This window comes from Chrysochloris asiatica, unplaced genomic scaffold (genome assembly GCF_000296735.1).
Source record: "Chrysochloris asiatica unplaced genomic scaffold, ChrAsi1.0 scaffold00018, whole genome shotgun sequence".
In the NCBI taxonomy this organism is placed as follows: Eukaryota; Metazoa; Chordata; class Mammalia; order Afrosoricida; family Chrysochloridae; genus Chrysochloris; species Chrysochloris asiatica.
The window spans coordinates 18065067-18074253 of NW_006408536.1; the positions used below are offsets into that span (position 1 = coordinate 18065067).

General features: G+C 40.5%; 1 protein-coding gene across 2 annotated transcripts in view; it reads right to left on the reverse strand.

Moving 5' to 3' along the window:
• Nucleotides 1-9187, reverse strand: part of NHS (Nance-Horan syndrome (congenital cataracts and dental anomalies)) — a 468981-nt gene that overhangs the window by 42605 nt on the left and 417189 nt on the right. The window lies entirely within an intron of this gene.

Below are 9187 nucleotides of genomic sequence, written 5' to 3' on the forward strand. Positions count from 1 at the left end.
TGATTGTCTGATTCACCATGGCCAGTACCAGTCTATTTCAGCTCACCGATGCCTATAATATCAATCTTTATGCGTTTCATTTCATTTTTGATGACTTCCAGTTTTCCTAGATTCATACTTTGTACAGTCTGGTTTCTGATTATTAATGGATGCTTGCAGTTTCTCTTCTCATTTTGAGTTGTGCCCCATCAGCAAATGAAGGTCCCAATAGCTTTGCTCCATGCACTTCATTAAGGTCAACTCTACTTTGAGAGGGAGAAAGATGAGGCTTTTTGCTCCCGTAAAGATTTACAGCCTCAGAAATGCTATGCAGGATGGCTATGATTTGTAACCAACTCAGTGGCACCTAATAACAACTACTTTGAGGAGGCAGCTTCCAAGTCATATTTTGAGTATTTTCCAACCCAAGGGATTCATCTTCCGGCACTGTATCAGACACTGCTCCACTGCTATTCACAAGGGTTTCAGTGGCTAACCTTTCACAAGTGGTCCATCTCTCTCTCCTTCTTCTTAGGCTGTTTATCTGGAAACTCCAGTAAAACCTGTCCACCCTAGGTGACCCTGCTGCTACTGAAAATGCCAGTGGTATAGCTTCCAGCATCACAGCAACACACAACTCATCACAGTATGTTAATGTATAATGTTACTGCTAGTGCTAGCCCAGTGGTTATGACTCATAGCAACCCGATATAATGTTTCTAAGGCTTTAAATCTTTGAGAGAGCAGAAAACCTCATCTTTCTTCCACAGAGCAGCTGCTGACCTTGTAAAAAGTTGGTTCGTAGTCCAGTGCTTATCCTATAGACCCACTACTCTCCTCTTATATAATGGTGGTGGTGGTATGCCATGGAGTCAATTCTGATTCATGAGCGACCCTACATAGGGTTTCCGAGGCTGTAAATCTTTATGGGAGCAGAAAGCCTCATCTTTCTCCTGCAGAACCGCTGGTAGTTTCAAACTGCTGACCATGAGGTTAGCAACCCGATTCATAACCACTACGCTACCAGAGCTCCTTTAATATATAATAGGGAAACTAAAATTTAAAAGATTGATAATATTCAGTACTGGCAAAGATGTGGAACAACTAGAACTCATAAACTGCTGATGGGAGTGTAAAAGAACACAGTGACTAGAAACTGCTTGGTAATTTCTAATAATTATGCCTATTCCTTAATTCCCTCCTGAGTATATAGAGTATGTCCACAAAATGTCAAACAAACAAACAAACAAACCTAGAAACAACTCAATGTTCATCAATAGCAGAATGGATAAATAATTTGTGGAATACTACACTCATACCATGAAATACTACATAGTAATAAAAAATAACACACTTTTGGTATATGGACGAGGGTGAGTAAAAAACTATCTGCAGTCTGGTTATATTAAAACACCCATCCACATCCACAGCTGATGACAACATTGAGTGTGCACGTGAAATGATTCTGTCGAACAGACGAGTGGCAGTGGATTATGTGGCAAATCATTTGCAAATCAGCATGGCTCTGCCTATGATATAATCCACAACAGACTTGGGTATCAAAAAGTCTGTGCAAGACAGGTACCGAACACCTCATGGAAGAGCAGAAACAGAAGCATTTGGATATCTGCAAACACAATTTGGACCAATATGCAAAGGAAGCTAAAAGTTTCTTTTAAAAAGCTCATTACTGGTGAAACGACATGGATTCATCACTATGAGCTGGAGAGTAAATGTCAGAGTATGGAATAGAAACATCCTTAATTGCTGGCCAAGAGAAAGTTCAAAAGTCAACCATCAGATGAAAACTTTATGCTTAGAGTTTTCTGGGACTCTCAAAGGCATTAGAACACTATCAGGAAAAAGATCTAGCAATCATCAGTGCTCATTATAGTGAGATGCTCACTGAAGAGTTGAAGCTGAAGCTTCTGATTAAACACAGAGAATTGCTATCCAAGGGTGCTGAGATCTTGCCTGATAATATACATCCACACACTTCTGCTCACACTGTTGGCACTTTGCAGAAACTTCGTTTTGAGGTGTTAAAGCATCCTCCCCATAGTCCTGATCTTGTCCCACCACACTGTCACCTGTTTGGTCCCCTGAAAGCAGCCCTTCGAGGACAAAGATCGCCTCCAATGAATAAGTGAAGATAGTGGTGCACTTGTGGCTCACAGCACAGCCTAAAACATTTTTTAATAAAACGTTTTTAACAAAAGCTGGTTGACAAATGGACAAAGTATATCGAAGGCAAGGAGATTATGTCAAACAATGATGTATTTATCTTTTCTAAAAGTTGATTAAAATAAATTCTACAGCCAGAATGCAGATAATTTTTGACTCATCGTCATAATATGGGTCTCCAAAAAAATAGGTGGAGCAAAAGAAGCCAGACACAAAAAGAGTACATCCTCATTCACTTTCGAATCCCATCAAAATGGTGGACATTCTGTGGTACAAGATTTGTCCCTAGTGAGTAAAGCTTTTCAAATGACAATGGCAATGGTGCAGTTTTCAACCACAGAGATGCTGTGTGAAAGACAGAGAGCCACAAAGAGGACCGCTCTCCTTCTGATCTCAGCTGGAACCGAGCAAACCTTTTTAGTGTGATTGAATATAAAATAATGTATGTATTTTAAAATCCAGGAGCACTTTGTTTAATAACGCTCTGTTAATGAAGCATTTAAAATGTGCAGAGCATAACCAATTATATTTTGAGGCGATTATGGAAAGTAGCGCCAACATGAATGGATGGAAAACAGCGGTACAGGGAACCCAGGTTGGAAAACACATCCTGTCTGTGGCCAGTTCAGTCACTTATTCACAGAAACTGTCCTGTATTGTCAAGGACACAAAACAAGGCCCACTGAATCAGGATTTCTATGATGTTTATGCCAGTATCTTCCTTATTCATCCCCTGTGGTCAAATCACGGGCCATTACCAAGGGCCATTCAGCTCCATCAATCCTCAAAATCCTAAAGGACATGAGCAGAGAAAAGGCAGACCAGACTTCGAGTTGCAAGGAAGAAAGAGTCCTTGAATTGCTATAAACAGCACACAGAGCCTCATCCAAAGCAGAGGAGCTGGCAGAATAGCCCAGAAGTGGGAGAGAAATTCTCCAACAGTCTCCATGCCTTGTCCTTAGCTCTGGGGTTCAGAGGCGTTGACACTGCACATTCAGTCCCCCTCCAAGTTCCATTTCTCATTGGTAATTCAAGCCAGATGCGACAAAAGCACAATAGGGTCAGACTTGATCTCACCACAGCAATTAAAAAATAAAAATAAAAAAGATAAGATCTTATGTGCAAGTCATATACATTCTGCTTTTACTTTCCCCCCTCTGTGTGTGTGTGTGTTTAGTGCAGTTCTATAAATTTTATCACATGCATTGAGTGATGTAACCGCTAACATAATCCAGACCCTTTACCCAAAATAACACTTTTGTGCTATCCACTTTATAAGCCACATTCTTCTGCTACCCCTCACCCCTGGGAACCACTAGTCTGTTCTCTAGCACTCCAGTTTCTGTCTTTTTGAGAATGTTATTAACATGAAGGGTAAGCACTGGACTGTGAACCACAAGGTCGTCAGTTCGAGCCCACTTTCAATATTCTCCTCCAACACCATAACTCAAAAGCATCAATTCTTCTACAGTCTTCCTTATTCACTGTCCAGCTTTCGCATGCATATGAGGTTATTGAAAATACCATGGCTTGGGTCAGGTACACCTTAGTCCTCAAGCTGACATCTTTGCTCTTCAACACTTTAAAAAGGTCTTGTTGTACTGTGGTGGCTTGTGAGTTGCTGTAATTCTGGAAGCTATGCCACGGGTATTTTAAATACCAGCAGGGTCACCATGGTGGACAGGTTTCAGATGAGCTTCCAGACAAAGACAGACTAAGACAGGAAGGAGTGACGAACTACTTCCAAATACATAGTCACTGAAAACTTCATGAATAGAAGAGAAACACTGTTAGATCTAGTGCTGGAAAATGAGCCCCTCAGGTTGGAAGGCACTCAAAATGCAACTGGGGAAGAGCTGCCTCCTCAAAGCAGAGTTGACCGTGATGACGGGAATGGAGTAAAGCCCACGGGAGTAAAGCCCGCAGAAACTTCATTTGCTGATGGGGCACAACTCAAAATGAAGAGAAACAGCTATAAACATCCATTAATAATTGGAACATGGAATGTATGAAGTATGAATCTAGGAAAATTGGAAATTGTTAAAAAATAAAATGGAACACATAAACATTGGTATCTTAGACATTACAAGCTGAAATGGGCTGGTATTGGCCATTTTGAATCTGACAACCACAAGGTTTACTATGCTGGGAATGACAAATTGAAGAGGAATGGTGTTGTGTTCATTGTCAAAAAGAACATATCCAGATCAATCATGAGGTACAACACTGTCTGTGATAGGATAATATCCATGTGTCTACAGGGAAGATCAGTTAATACCACTATTATTCAAATTTACACACCAACCACTAAAACCAGTGAGGATGAAATAGAAGAATTCTGCCAACGTTTTCAATCTGAAATTGATCAAACATGCAATCAAGATGTATTAATTATTACTGGTGATTGCAATGCAAAGGTTGAGAACAAAGATCAGTAGTCGGAAAATATGACCTTGGTGATAGAAATGATGCTGGAGAATGCATGACAGAATTCTGCAAAACTAATGATTTGTTCATTTCAAATACCTTCTTTAGACAGCAGAAGAGACAACTATACACATGGACCTCCCCAGATGGAATACACAGAAAGGAAATTGTGCTGGTTACTAGGCTATTTACTGGCTCTCAGCTTCAAACATATTTTACCTTCTGCTCTGTGATGCAGGGACTCTAAACATTTCTCCTTTACCGGCAGCTGCTCCCTGTGAGGTTCTGCCAGTGAGGGTGACTAGAAGACGGGCTGAGGAAGACGGGGCTACTTCTTCCTGTTGCTGTCAGTACCGGCCATTCTGTGCCCCTTTCTCATAGGTCTAAATACCCACTCTGTGGGCCCTTCTTTTGAGCTCCTAATGTATTAGCACCTGTCAGGTAGTTCCCCTTACTTAGAGGTCTGGGTCCCACCTCTGCAGAGAACTGCTACTGAGCTCCTAAGACACCAGCATCAGCCAGGTCATGGCGCCTCTAAGCTTCTGGGTTCTAATAACACCAATATTTTCTTTTGTTCCCCCAGCCCTCGAAGTGGCAGCTGCTTTCTGTAGTTACTATCTCTGTGTGACCTCAGTTTTACATTTTGCCTCTTCATTCTGACAACAACTTCCCTATATGAAATTCTCTCTGTTCAAATAACTGATGTCGTTTCTTCCTGAATGGACTCTAACAAAGTACCTGGTACTAGGAATGAAGTTTATCTCTTACCCTCTGGCTTGCTTGTGTCCAAGAGTTGAAAGTACTTTTTAAATCATTTCATATTCATGAGAAAGCTGGACAATGAGTGAGGAAGACCTAAGAAGAATTTGCACATTTGAATTCTGATGTTGGTGAAGAATATTGAATATATCATGGATTTCCAGGAAAACAAACAAATCTGTCTAGGAAGAAGTACAGTTGAACTGCTTCTTAGAAGCAGGGATGGAGAGACTTCATCTCACACACTGTGGACATGTTATCAGGAGGGACTAGTCCCTGGAGAAGGACATCATGCTTGGTAAAGTAGAGGGTTAGCAAAAAAGAGGAAGACCTTTAATGGGATGGATGACACAGTGGCAGCAACAGTGGGCTCAAACATAACAATTGTGAGGCTGCCATGGGAGCAGGCAGTGTTGTATTCTGTTTTATGTAGGGTCACTATGAGTCGGAACCAAATCTACAACATCTCACAACAACATTGTGCAACTTAAAGGTGATCTCTGGGAGTGGGTTCAGTTTCCGGTTTGAAAGATGTCTTAGGGCCACAATATCAGGACTTCCACCTAAGTCTCTAAACTGAACTCATTGTAGTCATGTTGCTCCTGACTCATCACAACCCTGTATAGGGTTTCCGAGGCTATACTTTTTTATGGGAGCAGAAAGCCTCATCTTTCTTCCAAAGAGTGACTAGTGGGTTTAAACTGCTGATGTTGGGGTTAGCAGTCCAATGCTTATCCTACAGAGCTACCAAGAGCTCCTTCTATCAGTTTATCAGACCAGTAAGTCTAATCTTCTCTAGGATTGAGTTTTGTTCTGCAGTTGTCTCTCCTGCTGCCCAGGACCTCCTCTCATGATTTCTGTCAGAAGGTTGGTGGTGGTAGTAGCAGGGTACTATCTAGTTCTTCTGGTCTCAGGCTAGTGGAGCCTGTGGTTCATCCGATGGTTCCTTGAATCTTTGGTTTCCTTTGTTCTTCTTTGCTCCAGATGGGAAGTGACCAATAGCTCTACCTTAGATGGCTGTTAGCATTTTTTAAGGTTCAGTCACTACACACCAAAGTAGGATGTAGAAGGTTGTCTTAACAGACTATGTTATGCCAGTAGACCTAGAAGGTCCCTGAAACTATGGTCCTAGACCCTCAAGTCCTCAACTCAGACTCTCAAGGTATTTGGCTATGGCTAAGAAGTTTTCGTAACTTGATTCTCATATGCTCTATTATATACAACACATACAAATAGGTTTCAAAAAGTCCAAGGAAAAAAATCCATTGTATTTTAATTCCATTTTTCCATGAATTTTTTGAAGCCCTCTCATACGTTTGTAGAAATATCTGTGCCAAATCTATATACTCTTATGGGTATACTGTCAATCACTACCTCACTCCTGTTCAACTTACATATCTACCTATGAATCCACACACACATTCTTGTTTTCCTTTTATTTATTGTTATTACAAGTTGTGTTTGTAATAGCATTTTATGTTGTTGTCTTTGACTCTTATGTACCTCCCAAGTTTTTCCTTTGCCTTGGTCATGTTGTGCTGACCTCCCTCTTATTATATATTGCCTTTCCCTTCTCCCAAGTTAATGTCTGTCTATTATCTAGTTAGCAGTTTCCCCTCTTGCATCCTTCAATCCCTGTTAACCATCAAAGAATATTTCTTTCTGTGTGTAATAGTGGTCTCATATAATATTTTTCCTTTGTGATTGACTTATTTCACTCAGCATAATGCCCTCCAGGTTCATCCATATGATGAGACATTTTGTGGGTTCATCATTATTCTTTAATGTTGTGTAGTATTCCATTGTATGTATTTTCCATAGCTTGCTTATCCTTTCATGCATCTGTTTGCTATTGTGAATAATGCTGTGGTGAACATGGGTGTGCATGGCTCCTATTTCTCTTGGCTATATACCTAGTTGCTCCGTGGGAGAAAGATGAGGCTTTCTACTCCCGTAAAGATTTACACCCTCGGAAACCCTGTACAGGGTCGCTATGGGTTGGAACCGACTTGACGGCACTTAACAACAACAACAACAAATATACCTAGTAGTGGGATTACTGAATCACAGAGTTTCTGTATTTCTGACTTTTTAAGGGAGCATCATAGTGTTCTTCACATTAGAAACGCTGTTTTCCACATTTTACACATTAGCCAGCAATGTCTGAGAGTTTCAGCCTTCTTACACTGTCACCAGCATTTGCTTTGTTTTATCATTATGTATTATTGCCTGGCTAAGATGATGTCTCATTGTTGTTTTGATTTGTATATACATATTTCTAATGGATAATGGAGTCCTGGTGTGGCCCTGTAGGATAAGCACTGGATTGCTAACCTAAAGGTTGGCAGTTCAAATCCACCAGCTGCTCTTTGGAAATCATATACCTGGTCTATGAGTCAGAACCAACTTGACAGCACTTAACAACAACAATGGCTAATGGAGAGTGCGGTGGTTCTGTAGGATAAGCACTGGACTGTGAATCACAATGTCGACAGTTTGAGTCCAGGAGAAAGGTGAGGCCTTCTTCTCCCGTAAAGATTTACATCCTCGGAAACCCTATCCAGGGTTGCTATGGGTTGGAACCAGCTCGACAGCACTTAACAACAATAACCACCACCACTAATGATTTCAAGAATTGCTTCATTATTTCCTGGGCACCTGTTTGTTTTTCTTTGGTGTCTGTTCATATTCTCTGCTCAGTTTTTAAGTAGGCTCTTTGTCTTTCTGTTGTTGAAGTATTGAAGTTTCCTATAAACTTTAGAGATTTGTCTCTTGTTGGATATTTTTTTTGCCAATTTCCCCCCAGGTTCTTTTTTAAATTCGTTTGGAGGAGTCTTTTGATGTGCATCAGTGTTTAATTTTTAGAAGTTTCCAGTCATCTAGTTTATCTTATACTGTCTGTGCATGTTTAGTTGTGTTTCATAGACTATTTATGCCATAAATTAGAGCTCCAAAGTTTGCCCTTATTTTCTTCCATAACCTTTATAGTTTTAGGTTCCACATTTCACTCTTTATTATTATTTAAACACTTCCTTGCTTTCCTACCCCACAAAATATTCCAAGCTTATTTTGCATTTTCCCTGCCACAGTCTTGTAACAAACCACTTCTCCAAGGAACCCTGGTTTCTTTTCACTAGAGAATGGTGTTTAGAAACAGGATATGGGTACTAGGTATGCGCAGTGTTACTAGGATGCCATTGTTTCTAAGACCTTTTCAGCTGATAGAGGTGGTGCTATGGGTTAATGCACTGGACTTCAAAGTTGATTGAACTGCAAGGTTGGCAGTTCAAGACCACCAATCGCTCCTTGGAAACCCTATATAGAGTTGCTCTGGGTCGAAACCGACTCAACAACAACAACATATAAATGTATCTTTATTTTATATTTATATATTCTGTATTTATCCATCTTCATATATTTATGTCTACACAGGATTCCTGGTGTGGTACTGTAGGATAAGCACTAGGCTGCTAACCACAAGGTTGACAGTTCAAACCCACCAGATGCTCCTTGGAAACCATATACAGGGTAGCTATGAGTTGAAACCAACTTGACAGCACTTAACAACTGTCTGTACAAAGAGGCTTCAAAAAGTTCATTGAAAAAATCCATTATATTTTAATTCCATTTTTCCACAAACTTTTTGAAGCCTTCTCATAGAAGCGTGTGCATATATTCATATATATGAATTTATACTGATATCCTTGAAGATGGCGGATCGGGTGGATGTGTAATGAGGAGCTCGGTCAACAACAACACGGAATACCGGGTCAGGAGGACTCATGAGTTGGTGTTGGAACTCTGTAACAAATATAAAGGTATGTTTGGAGGTTCGGAG